Here is a 14,086-nt window from a genome sequence, read left to right as displayed (position 1 = left end):
TACACCATCACAAGGTAATGCTTCAAAATAAAATACACCATTATAATAAGCATTAATATAACCATTCTCATTATTGAAAGAATATCTAAAACCTTGTCTGTACAAACCATGAAATGAAATAATATTCCTTGTCATTTCTGACGAGTAGCAACAATTATTTAAATCTAAACTTAACCCACTACTAAGAATTAAAGAGTAAAACCCAATCTTGGTAACAAGTGACGATCTCCTATTGCTCATAATCAGGTTCATCTTCCCATGCTCCACATCCTCACTTCTTCTTAGTCCCTCAAAGTTAGAGAAAATGTGAAAACCACATCCTGTATCAAGGACCCAAGAATTAGAATGTGATGAGTTTTTAGATTGAATAGTGTAAATACCTGCCAAGGTTGGCTTGGTCTTTCCATCCTTTATATCTTGCAAGTACTTGGGGCAGCTTCTCTTCCAATGCCCCTTGTCATGGCAGTAGAAGCAGGCAGCCTCTTTAGGAACAGAGGCAGGGGAGCTTCATAACTAGACTTTCCTTTAGGGCCATTGCTAGATGACTCGGCTTGATACTTTCCATTCCAGTTTTGTTTTGAGGGAGCTTTCCTCTTCCTCCCCTCCTCATGCCCAATGACCAAGATGGGAGTAGCAGCAATAGGAGTGGATTCAATACCTTTTCCCTTCAATCCACTCGCAGCGATTCTCAGCAAGCTTTGAAGCTGACTCAACGTGACTTCCTCTTTATTCAAATGATAAGTCATTTCATAACAACTAGGCAATGAGTGCAAGACTATATCGATAGCCAATTCCTCATCGGAATTCACGTTAAGTTTAAGTAAAAGATCCACATAGCGCTGCAGGTGGGTTATAACGGGCTCTCCGTCCTTCATTTTGGTGGTTATGAGTGACTTGACTATCTCATACCTTTCTTGACGTGCTCTTTGATTGTACTTCTCCATCAAGTCCTTGCACATGTCATAAGGCTAATAGTCCTCATAAAACCGATGTAGGTCAGGAGTCATAGTTGCCACCATGATACACAACACTTTGGCCACGTCTTTGCAGTGAGCCCTATACTCAGCTATTTCTTCAGGGGTAGCTTTAGATTCATCTATCTCGTTCAGTTATTTGTCGAGGACATATTCCTTGTCCTCAAATCGCAAGTCCATCCTAATTTTACGCATCCAATCATTAAAGTTGGAGCCATCGAAAGTGACGTTGGCACAAATGCTCAAGAGCGAGAAGGTGTTCGAGGAGTTGTTGTTGTTGGAGCCAGAAACATTGTTTGAGTTAGACATCTACAAGAAGAAAGACAAAATTTTGATTAGATAAGGAAATCCTTAATATAATACCCAAATGAAATATTAATGGTAGGATCCAACTAAATAATTTACAAATCATAAGAGGGATGATGTACTCCATCTGAAAATTATTTAAAGGTAGGTAAATGACGATTTATCAATTTCACCACGAAAAATGAAATTTAAACGAATTATGTTTTAAATGAAATTCCTAAATCTTTTGAGATTCATTGAACTATTCAATAGCATGTTTAATCTCGATTATGCCATTTCCATTTGTGACTGGGATACCGAGGATCACAAACAAGGTATGAATAACCATGCAAATTAGCTTGGTACTCTCGATGTCATTTGTCACCTAATTAATGTGTCGGTTAACCACACGCGCTCCATTAATCAATGATAATTTACGAGCTACCCATTTCCACCCTTTATAAGTCCATGTTAGTGTGTCGGTTAACCATACACGCTCCACTAAGGACTTTTATAAAGTGCAATGTGCAATTTCATGAATTAGCAACAAATTCACATTTTCCTAAACTAACTAAGATTGGAATTTTATAAAAAACATTTAGTTACTATATATTTTCATTATACTTATTAATAAGAATTTAATGTCCTATCAAAACCGTTTGGCTAATGACCCTCCACTAGTCAAGAGAGCGGTGGGTAAGAGTGGATACCCAATTCTGGTCATTTTATAGGCCGCTTCCTTAAACTCCCTTATAAACCAATTTCGTGAATGAGGTCTACTAATGATAAGACTGACATTTTCTTATATATATATATATATATATATATATATATATATATATATATATATATATATATATATATATATATATATATATATATATATATATATAGGGAAGGGTTATTTGGAAAACAAAAAAACCCTAAAAATCATAAAAATGCATAAAAAAAATACCTAGACATTACAAAACTTTATTTTGAATTTTTTTTATCAAAAAATCGCAGCCTTTTTGACAATTTCGCTAAAAAAAAAAATAATAAATCAATTTTTTTTTTCTTTTTTGTAAAAAAAAAAATTTCAAAAAAATTTTCAGCGATTTTATGTTAAAAGCTGCGATTTTTTGATAAAAAAATTCAAAAAAAGTTTTGTGATCTCTAAGTATTATTTTTATGCATGTTTATAATTTTTAGGGTTTTTTTTGTTTTCCATAGAACCTAAACCTATATATATATATATATATATATATATATATATATATATATATATATATATATATATATATATATATATATATATATATATATATATATATATATATATATATAAACTTTTAATTTTACTATATATGTAAGGGTGTATTTTAAACTTTTAAAATACTAGGGTTCTAAAATTTAAGATTTCAAAATTAAACTATTTAATTAAAATTTTAATTATAAAACCAAAGGGTGTATTTTTAAAACTTTTCAAAAATACTAGGTTAAATTTTTTAATAATTGAATTAACTATTAAATTTATCTTTATCTAAAAATTTAATCCAATCTTGAATTCATGATAAGGATACAAGATTATTGATTAAATTTTGCAATTTTAAACCATTAAAACGAATTTAACATTTAAGGTAATTATCCTAATCAATCCATGTAAGATTTGTCAAAGCCGAAAATATGAGATCTGACAGCTCAACTCGTCGAGTCTGGGCAATGCACTCGTCGAGTTGAAGCCAACTCGTCGAGTTCCAATTATGAACTCCTTGAGTTCTATGAACAGAATGACGATTCTGCTCCCTTCTCCTTTCAACAATTCACAATTGCATCATATTCAACTGAAAAACATCATAGGCTCTGATACCACTAATGGGTTTTGAGCATAACCACACATCCTATGTGTTCATGCAACCCTAATGCTTTGGATCTAGGTTTTCACTAGTTGAACATGCAAACTTGAATACAAAAGAGAAACCCTAATATGCATCTATAAAATCGAAATTAACCTAATACTAGGGCTTAGATACATACCTTAATTGTTATGTAGTAATAACAATTCATCCTTATAGATCTTGAACTATTGAAAGCAAGTGCCTCAAATGTGACACCTCTAATGGCTTACAAACATTATTTGGAAGAGGATGAGAGGAGAGAGGAGGAGATTTCACCAAGATTTCGGCTATGCTATGGTTTCAAGCTAGTGGTCAAAAATCCAAGGGGTTAGGCTCCTTTTATACTTAAGGTTGCTTAATCCTAAAGCCAGGGTTTGAAGGTGCAAACCTTAATTTCCTTCTTAAGGCCTAAGCAGCCCATATGGAATCCTCATCTAGAATCCTTGGACGAAAACTTATAGGGCCTCCTTATAATTTTCGTCCACTCCTATCTAAGGAGCCCAAGAGCCCTATTTCACAACTATTAATTAATTATAAAACAACCCCTGAACTTTTAATTAGATCCTTTAATCCCAAAATTAATTCCAAATTAATTTCTGATTAAATATTAATTAAATAACATGATTTCTAATTAATATATCATTCCCATAATATGTTAATAAATCATTTATATCAATTTATTATTCCAAACAATAAATTTAACTTCTCTCCAAAAGTCATCCTGCCAAGTTGCAAGAGTGAAGGCAACCCAAAAGGATTATGTTTCTGTCAATTCAAGTATATACCAATTATAGTTATGGGTTTAGATACCTAATCCAATAGTTCAAACATGCAAGAAGTTTTAGTTTTAGAGTTTGAAAAAGGTAAACGACAATTCTTCCCAAGCTGAAAAGCATGACAGATGGGAAGCTTATTAGTATTACTAGAAATAAATTTACGAGACTTCAAAAAATCTTAGATAGAAGAGCCAGGATGTCCAAGATGATGATGCTAAGTAGGAAGCGAGACCGAAAGACAAGTAGTATCAGACAACGGCTGAGCGAGAGAAGGAACGATGGGGTGAAGATCATCGGCACTATCACATCTTTCAATAAAACCACTTATTTTAAAGTCATTCACAGAGAAACCGAAAAGGTCAAATGTAACACAGACATAATTATCAATAGTGAACTAATGGACATAAAAAACGTTTTAACAATTTTGTTCGAGACAAGTGCATTATTTAAAGCTAACGATTGTGAGAGTGCAATAAACAAGTTTAACCAATGTGAGAAACAGGAAGTACAACACCATTATCAATCATAATAGATTTAGACATACACAATGTTAAAGGAAACAAGTTATCTAAGTAGAAAGACATGTGAGAGTTGGCCCCGAAGTCCATATAATAATTGTTTTTTGGTGGTGGTTGAACTGACATGGCTTGGAAGATGCAGGCTACCTCCATGAATTGATAAAAATTGGAATGCATGTGACCACCAAAAGAGGTTGCTGATGGAGAGTGTTGCTGCGAAAAATAAGCAGGATGCAAAATCTGATAGTGTTGCACGTGCTGAGTCTGCACCGAGGTTGTTGATGTTGCAGAGGAGCATCATAAGAGGCTACGGATGGGTAAGCAACAATAGATAAAGGCTCCTGAAAAGGAAAAAGTTGTTGAGGAGATGGCTCATGGGCAGGAAAGGAACCTATTAGAGTTGATGTTGCTGATACAAATGAAATGGAAGGTGTGTAGGCATCAGCGACTATTGAGATGTAGAACCGAAGGCTGAAGGTGCGGTGATGCTGGATGGTTGTTAATTTAGTCCAATTCCCAATATTCTAGCAAAGTTTTGTTGTTGATCCATGGATTTGTTCGAAGTGTAATTCTTGAAAGTTGTTTTAGAATTATTTCGGTTCTTTGTCCACCGGTTTTTGCTTCTCCAGATTGATGAGATGAAGAATAGAGAGCAGAACTTTGGGACATAGAGGGATCAATGATGGAGTCTGAAGCAGCCTCATGAGATTCATGCAATAAGAGTATGTTTGTGGCCTCAAGAAAAGATGAGAATGACTTGGTATTGGAGATGACATCCACAATACTATGATAAGATGGTGGGAGTTGACGTAATATTTGCATCACCAACTCAATTTTTCGTGATTGGAGAGTCAACATCTTTGAGATCATCAGCAAGACTTTTGAGAGCGTGACTAAATTCAGTGATAGAACTTGATACCTTCTTGCTGTTACGAAACTGATCCTGTAGTTGCGAAAAAAATTCTTCCGACTTATCCCATATATCTTTAGCAGTACAATCAGCGCTAGAGATTATTTGAAGCAAACTAGTATCACATGTACTATAGAACCAAGCTTTAACACGTGCGTCAACAGAATACCACTCTTCATCATCATCCCCGGAAGGGATAGATTTTCCTGATATGTGCCCATAACTCAATGTACCTCGACGTATATTTGAGAAAATTTGTCTCCATAATTTATACTTTGACCCATCACATTAGGATTGAAAGAAAATTGGTTATACAAGTTTGTAAGAGTGAAAACTAGGTGGGAAGCTTGTGTGATATTTAGGTGGGAAAAATCGATGATGATGAAAATCGATCACGACATGAGGCAGCGTACAATCACCTGGATGAAAATCGATGCAACAAGCTTACGTGATATTTAGGTGGGAAAAAAATCGGATCTAGAAAGTCGTACGTTGCATAGATAAGAGGTTCGAATTCGTAACTCGACATTATGTTAATTATGGTAAAAGCCTCCTTGATTAGGGGCGTATGTGTGTGTGTGTATATATATATATATATATATATATATATATATATATATATATTACAAAAGGGGTCCTATATCGTATATATACTAACAATAAGGTGTAAATAGTGACCTAAGTAGTTTTGGTTTTGGTGATGATAGAGCCATATGTTAATATACATATTGTTGATATCGCCTTCCTTAGACTAATTATTAAATCCTAGAAGAAAGAGATTTATAACTTTTCTGTGTTTAGATTTGTGATTTTCAGTTTTTAGATTTAGGATTTAAGTTTTTTGTCTGGTTATAGAGTGGGGGTGAGGGTGGGGGTGGGCGTGGGGTTTGGGTTTGGATTACAAATATTGAATTTATGTACATCGAACAAGTATTTTAATTTAGATGACAAATGTGATTCACATATTTAATTTGGGCTCGTGTTTAATATAAACTAGGTTATAACCCGTGGAAACCACGGGAGGTAAGTTAAAAAAAATTATACACCAAAAAAATTAATATTTGTAAAAAAGCATTTGATTCTGGATGGTAATAAGTACAACTTTATTTGATAAGTAAAAAATATAATTTTGTTGTCTCCTTTTGAACAAATATGGAATTTTGTTGTCTGAAGGTGTTAAAGACAACCTTGAAATAAAAACTCAATGTCTAATATTATTTCCAGTTAAGACCACTATTTCTATGACACGATTACCCAATGATACCACCTGAAGTCTAGTACCATTACATAACCCATTTTTCTGGTCGATATTTCTTTGTAAAGATGTTATAATCATATATCGAGAGTTAAATGATCACATTCAAATAAAATTACATTGGATTATACATTTGAAAATTGATATATATATATATATATATATATATATATATATATATATATATATATATATATATATATATATATATATATATATTGGAAATAATATCATATTTCTTAATTAATTACATTTAAAAATGTATTGTTCAAGTGAAAGCCAAGGGACCTAAATTTTATGTTAATATAGTCCAGGGCCTATATATCAAAATGGACCAAACTTAATCTGGTATGCAATTATAAACTTTGCAAAAAATAATTGGAATGTTTCTTACGACATTATTACATATCATAATACATAAAAAAATAAGAAAACAAAATAAACACATCAAAATTTATATGAAATCAGTGAATCAAAACATATATGGAGAAATCGAACCAGACATAGATGAGTAAAGTAGGATGCATCTGAAGAAAGAAATAAGAACTGAAAGTAGAATTGTATTAAAGTATTTTCAGAAAAAGATTAGAATTGTTGGTTTACGAACATATGAAGATGAACTAACCGGATTTCTTTTATGATGTATCTTCTGCAGAAAACTTAATGCTGAAGAAGAAAGCACAATGAAAGTCGACAATTGGAATTGGAATGCAAGTGAAAGACGTATTATTCGAGCTTTCGATATGTATAATCTTAAAATTTGAATTAAAAATGCTGATTTTTTGGGATCTTTAAAATCTTTAAAAGGATTCAAAAAATAAATAGGAATTTGAAATTGAAACATTGAACCATTCAATCGGAAGTATAGAGATTTTGTATTTGATATAATATATATAATTCGGAAGTATATGGATTTTTGAATTTGAAATGTGCAATCCTGATTAATTGTTGAATTAATTTATGTTAATTTTAATTTTTATTTTTGGGAAATATAGGGATGTTGTATAACATGACACGTGGCAAAGTGGCAATTTAGAATAGGGACATTTGCCAAAATGGGTTTTGTTTATTAGAGGAAAGTGGCAATTTAGAATAGGGACATTTGCCAAAATGGGTTTTGTTTATTAGAGGAGGGAGATGACAAATGTGATTCACATATTTAATTTGGGCTCGTGTTTAGCAAGTCAGATGGCTTGAAAGGAATTAAAAAGCTCAATAATTTGACACTAGTATATATGAAAAGTTAATTAAGGGATTAGTGCCCAAGGAGAAAGGAGAAGCTAGTTTTGCGTTGATTAAAAGGATTAGCATATGTGGTCTTCACTCACGTGGATGTCAATAAACCTGATCAAGGTTTTTGTAACAATTTTCCATATGACGGCTTTCACGATTTCAACTAGGGTACGTTCTGTTGAAACATTATATGGTTGTAATTTTAGTTAATTTTGTTGATTCAAATAAATATATCTGACTTTTGAAGATGCTCAAGCCTGCTTCCTTTCTACTGTGTTTCGTTAGTTTGTAAATAACATTACGCAACAAGCAATCATCAACAATGTATTATTGTTTAATCAAATAAATCACAATATAAAAAAGATAAAATCGATAATATGAAAAAAGTAAATTTAATAAAGTAAATTGCTCATTGTAAAAAAATTTAAAGGAATTTTATTAGTAACAGTAGATAATGTACTCTAGATAATGTACCCATTATGTAAGAAAATAAAACCATAATAATGGTTGGTGCCTGATTTTTCAAAGTTTTGATTCAAAATGCAATATCAATTAGTTATAGTGACCATTTTTGTAATGTAGTAAAAATATATTTTATGTATAAAAATCACATATCACCTATAAAAATATATTTTAGTTCAATTGTACTTTATGTATTCATATTTTAAAATTTGATATTTTATATACATTAAATTCTACCATTTCAAGTTCACATATTTAATTTTTAGTTAATTAAGAATTATATATTTTATGTTTTTGTAAGTCCAAACTTCTATACATTAATCAAGTTATCTTTACATAAAAATCTATTTAATTGAAATTATGTTATTGATATTTTTGTAAGTTCAAACTTCTTTACATTAAAGAAGTTTTTATATTTATTAAAAACAAGTATTTGAGTAACCACGCACGTTGCTGCGGAAAACTCGTTTAAAAATAATAAAGCCAAAATGTATAAAAATAATTGTGTAGGGGACAAATACTTAACTTTGATGCACGGGGCAATTGATTTGTAGTTAGAATATAATTTACAAAATTAACAACTCACATATACCACAGAGATGATTAAACCATATAAAATGTACACAAAAAATATCAAAATAAAATTTCGATACAAACAATTATGTACGAAGGAGACGGACGAAAATAAGAGTTGAATGTGTATCCTAAAGAAGTTAATAAAAGAAGATTACTAAAAAATTATATAACAGGCCAAAATATAACTTTAAAATATAGTAAAAGACCAAAAATCATAATATATAAAATACTGATAATTTAATTGTAAAATTGCAAGGGGTGCAAACTATTAAAATAAAAATCAATTAAAGGGAAAATATGTAAATATGAAAAACTTCTGTGATGAGAACCGACTATTTCCACAAAAGCTTTTGTTGTACATTTTATATTACATGACAATATATATCATGATTCGAATACATTTAGATTTGGAAATAGAAAATAGCGAAACCTCTAACAACCCATATATATATATATATATATATATATATATATATATATATATATATATATATATATATATATATATATATATATATATATATATATATATATATATATATATATATATGGCTTAGGTTATTTTGTTTAAAGTAATTATTGTGTTATTGTATGCATAAATGTGGGCCAATCAAATTTATTTATTTTAAGAAAATGATTAATATATATTATTGAATTAAATATAATTGAAAAAATCATCTTAATTAATTACAAGGGTAATTTAGTCAATTAATATAGATTTAATGAAGGAAAATTGCATTTTTTAAGGGATCATAGATTCTATTAATTTTAAAAATCCGATTTTACGAATTATAATTCTTTTAATTCGGACATTCTGACAGAATATGTTTATGAGTATATTCAAAAAAATATATTCTTGAACCATAAATAATAAAAATATTCTTGAACCTATTTCTTGATGATGACTTTAAAAACTTCTTGAAGAATAACAACTTCTTGTAGAATAACAAAATCTTGAACAATCAATTGAAGAATAAAAACAAAAAATACATTATTTCTTATAGAATACGAGTGATAATTGTTAAGAATTACATTTCTTGTTAAAGAATAAAACTAAAAAAACAATCAAAATGGGGAAGAAAACATCAAAATCTAACAACGACTAATACATTCTAAAAGAATAATATGGTATGTTCTTCAAGCATCAACTTCTGTGATTCCAACAGAATTGGAATTCGTCATTCCATTCCAATATAATTGGAATCTCACCAATATCATCCATTGAATCATCTTCATAAATGAATAAGATTATTCCAAGATTCGGAATCTGGATCGTCGGGGTGATTCTGTACACAAATCAATTTGACTTAATTGTGTGGGATCCACAGTTTCAGTTTCTGATTTCTTTGCGAACATCTTCAAAAGTTATCATTTAGCAAGTTGATAATTTTTACATTAAATATACATTGGCATTTACAAAATTATATATATACCCATTCCTTCACAAGCATCAGCAAAAGTGTAACAGAGCAACAAACATACCATGAAAAGACATATGTTCATATGTTGTTAAGCAAAATTAGAAAGAGTCATCAGGCTTCACAAAGTTGTGATATTCCAGTTGAGTCATCTCCCCTCCAGCTTTTGGGTCAAATTGGCATCTATAGAAACTGCACAATTACAACAATTTTAATCCATCAAAAACTGAGTAATCATCATTCCAGAATGAATATAAATCTGTCAAGAAACTTTAATACCTTCCATCTAAGCCGAGAATCACCACTGTGTTCTTTTGATGACCAAATGCAACAATAAACTGAGAGCCTTCAACCAATCGGAACTGAGCCAACGACCACACAAAGCTAAAATACTTGGGGATAACTCCTGCAACATAATTTAATGACATATTCATGAAACTATAGTATGTCTTTTTGTCAAAGATTCGAGAACAATGGTTGATTTTTAATTAAAAACCAATGCGAATGTGTGTACTGTGTACCTTTAATGAGAGCACGAGATGAACTGGTAATGTGGACTGGATTATCGACAGATGTGATGCTGAAAACATGAATAGTACCCTCATCACTTGATACAGAATGTGTGTTTTTATCTGTACTTGTCTTCTAGCTCTGTAATTGAGTAGTGTGTTTTGTGAGTGAAAATGACGAGTGTGGGCAAGACTTAAAGACGCATAACTCACCATCACCAAACAAATAATTACCCAGATTAACCCCGAATAATTCCATGGCTCCAAAAATACAATCTAGAGTGTCCGAACAGACAGTTTACGAAAGGAGGAGCTACAGAAAGGAGGTGTTGTTTACCTGATGCTATGAGGAGGAGAGCGAGAGGGCAGATCAAAGAGCCGAGCGAGAGAGATGGCAGGTCGAAACAGTGAGCAGATCAACAAAGAGAAGATGGCCTTGGTTGTAAAATTCTAGGGTTTTGGAAAATTCAGTCATTTACACAAACGAGGGGGGATTGGAATTGAACTCATCTTCATACCGGGCTTGAAGCAGATTTCCCGAACAATCCCGACGGAAGATCCCAATACCACCACCAAGACCACCTCTGTTCGATGCTTGATTGCTCGATTCTTCCCTCTCCCGATCTATGAAGAAGACGATGAAGGGTCGCTGATATCGATTTGTTCTAGGGTTTTCAGAATCAGTTTTTAGATAAACAGGAGAACGAGATTTAAACTGGAGAGATACCATGATTATAGGGATTATTTTTGGAATTTATTAAGCAAATTACTAAATTACCCTTATTTATTTATTTAATTATTTAATTTTTTATTTAATTTTGATTGGCTCACATTTCTGCATACAATAACACAATATTTAGTTAAAACATTTGAACCTAACTCTCTCTCTCTCTCTCTCTCTCTCTATATATATATATATATATATATATATATATATATATATATATATATATATATATATATATATATATATATATATATATATATATATATATATATATATATATATATATATATATATATATATATAGGGAAAAGTTCAATAGAGAACCATAATTATTGGTTCTTCAAGGAACCAAATCTTTTTTTCAATTTCTAGAGCTTATTCTTTATCGAAAAAAAAAATCTAAAAATATCTAAATTCATATATTAACATTGTGAATGTGAAAAATATTTTTCGGATTCACCGTGTGAATCCGGCTTCACATTGTGAATTTTCAAAGATTCACATTGTGAATTTTACGTAAAAAAAAAAATTCGAATTTGATATCATTGGAAAAAGGATAAAAAGTTATGAATTTCTGTATTTTTAGTGTCTTTTTTAATAAAAAATAAGTTCTAAAAGTTGAAAAAAAGATTGGTTCCTTGGTTCCTAGGTTAATTATGGTTCTCTATTGAACCGCACCCTATATATATATATATATATATATATATATATATATATATATATATATATATATATAGGGAAATGATCAAATGAGAACACCTAAAAGGTTGAGAACGCGAGAACAAGTATATTCATTTGTGGAGAAATGATAAATTTTTACGCACAATCAACATGAATATGCCTTTTCTCTTCAATTGAAATTAAAGACGTAAAAATTTATAATTTCTCCACAAATGAATACATGGAATCGCAAATGAATATACTTTGTTATCGCGTTCTCAACCTTTTTGGTGTTCTAATTTGATCATATATATATATATATATATATATATATATATATATATATATATATATATCTATATATATATATATATATATATATATCGATATATATATATATATATATATATATATATATATATATATATATATATATATATATATGTTCAAATGTTTTTCATATCTATTGTATGTTAGAATGCACCAATAAGAATTTAGTAAAAAATTAAATTATTATTTAATCAAATAAATATAGATATTAAATGATTTCCATAATTATATGTATATTAAATGAGATATCCATATTTATTATTCGTTTTTTATTGAAACTAATTAAATTTGTCATTAATGTCAACAATAATATTTTTTTAGAATTAATTCGTATGTAGAAGAATGAGATTAGCAGAATTCTCGTTCTTTCTATTATATGCAGTTTTATTGTATTTTAAGTGAGTGTCATTAAACAAAACACGAATCCAAAAAAAAAATCTACATGCGAATTAATTCTGAAAGAATGTTATTGTTGACATTAATGACAAATTTAATTAATTTCCATAAAATAAAAATTATAATTATGGATATCATTTAAAATACATACAATTATGGAAATCATTTAATATCTATCTTTATTGAATTAAATAATTATTTAATTTTACTAAATTCCTATTGATGCATTCTATCATACGATAAATGTAAAAAAAACTCATTACCCTAGCTCTATATATATATATATATATATATATATATATATATATATATATATATATATATATATATATATATATATATATATATATAGGTTTAGGTTCTATGGAAAACAAAAAAACCCTAAAAATCATAAAAATGCATAAAAAAAATACTTAGAGATCACAAAACTTTTTTTTGAATTTTTTTATCAAAAAATCGCAGCTTTTAACATAAAATCGCTGAAAAATTTTTTGAAAATTTTTTTTTTTACAAAAAAAAAATGATTTGTTATTTTTTTTTTCAGCGAAATTGTCAAAAAGGCTGCGAATTTTTGATAAAAAAATTCAAAAAAAGCCTTGTAATGTCTAGGTATTTTTTTTATGCATTTTTATGATTTTTAGGGTTTTTTTGTTTTCCAAATAACCCTTCCCTATATATATATATATATATATATATATATATATATATATATATATATATATATATATATATATATATATATATATATATATATATATATATATATATAATATGTCACTTTTAAATATTGAAATAATCATATCGTTTTAAAGTATTCTATCACCGCATTCTGATGTTTAAAGAGGAAAAATCAATTGAAGGGAGACTATGTAAATATGGAAATCTTCTATGATCAGAATTGGCTATTTCCACAAAAACTTTTGTTGTACATTTTATATTGCATGACATTATATACCATGTGTAACGTCGTGGAAATTCAAACCAATTTTTCATTTTTAATTCATAAAAACATATATCATATTTTTCAACACCAATTATTCATTTAACAAAGCTTTCAAAAACATCACATAAAATCCAGGATCCACAGTAGCTCTTCCCAAAACATAGTGTGTGTGTGTACAATCATGCCGGTGCCTTCCCGCGGTCCTCTGAAGTACCTGAAACACATATCACATAAACG

Source organism: Lactuca virosa, chromosome 9, assembly GCF_052849685.1.
Source record: "Lactuca virosa cultivar CGN04683 chromosome 9, Lactuca_virosa_CGN04683_v6, whole genome shotgun sequence".
NCBI classification, from domain to species: domain Eukaryota; kingdom Viridiplantae; phylum Streptophyta; class Magnoliopsida; order Asterales; family Asteraceae; genus Lactuca; species Lactuca virosa.
Note: the sequence above shows the minus strand (reverse complement) of the source record.